Consider the following 1,140-nt stretch of genomic DNA (forward strand, 5'->3'; position numbering starts at 1 on the left):
CTCAAGGTTTGATCGATCGATCAACCTATTTTCTCGTTTTCGAACGGAGAGGTAGGGGAATTACACTTTGTGTACTACCTGTTTTCCCGCGATAAACTCTTATCTGTACGATTACGTGGAAGAACGATAACACTCGTCGAGTTCGTGGTACCGTTATCCTCGTTTCGCGAAACTTTCGCGTAAACTCGAGTGCTGTGCATACTATCGATACTGCGGACGGACGGGGCGTTGAGGCAACACTTTAGTTACATTATTCCCGGTTCGAGGAATAACTTTACCGTTTAAACACGTATCGACGTTCACCAATTAGCGCCTCTTGAAATCAATTAAATATCGCGAATCGATTTGTAAAATGCCTTGAGCCGATGCGTATTTCGACTTATGCTTATCGTTTCCTTCAATTAGCATCACTGTAAACTCTTGAAATAACTGTCGCCTAGAGTGTTTGCTAAAAATATGTGACACTCTTTTAGAGATTCTGAATGTAAAGAAGAATCGATAAAAAAAGAAGTTTCTTTCAAACGCTCTACATTTTTACACATAAACAAAATATTTTTAATCCTTTTTACAAATGTGTCGAAATTTTAAAATTGAATATCAAAATATTTTATTTGAACAGAGAGAGAGAAAAGTTTCTCGAGAACGAGATCTGAAACGAGATCCGTCAAATGGAATGTTTGCGTTAAGAAAAGGAAAGGATGATTTGAACGAGGCACGAAGAATAATACGAGAGGAAACGTTAATTTTCAACACGACACGTTTCGATTCACCCTTCTCGTTACTCATTTCCTGCCTTCCCATAAGGCAACGTCACGTTTCTCTTTATTGTATCAACAACTAGCACGTCGTCCGCCTAATTGATTTACGTCCTCCATTCTATTCTCCCTTTGGTCATCAGCAGACCGGTGAAGGAATCCCGTCCGCAAAAATCCACGTGGCCGCTGGGAGGAGTGTTGTAAAGGGTGTGTATACCCTCGAAGGGTAAGCTTTCTGGAAAGAATTATGAGCGAAGGGGGCATGATTGCATCGACGCAAAGACTTTGACGCGAAACACATTTGTTTCGGAAGAACAAATTGTTTTCTCCGTGAAAACTTTGTTGGAAAATAATTCTTTAAATTCTAATATTTCATTCGAGGGGA

Source organism: Apis dorsata, unplaced genomic scaffold (genome assembly GCF_000469605.1).
Source record: "Apis dorsata unplaced genomic scaffold, Apis dorsata 1.3 scaffold_50, whole genome shotgun sequence".
In the NCBI taxonomy this organism is placed as follows: Eukaryota; Metazoa; Arthropoda; class Insecta; order Hymenoptera; family Apidae; genus Apis; species Apis dorsata.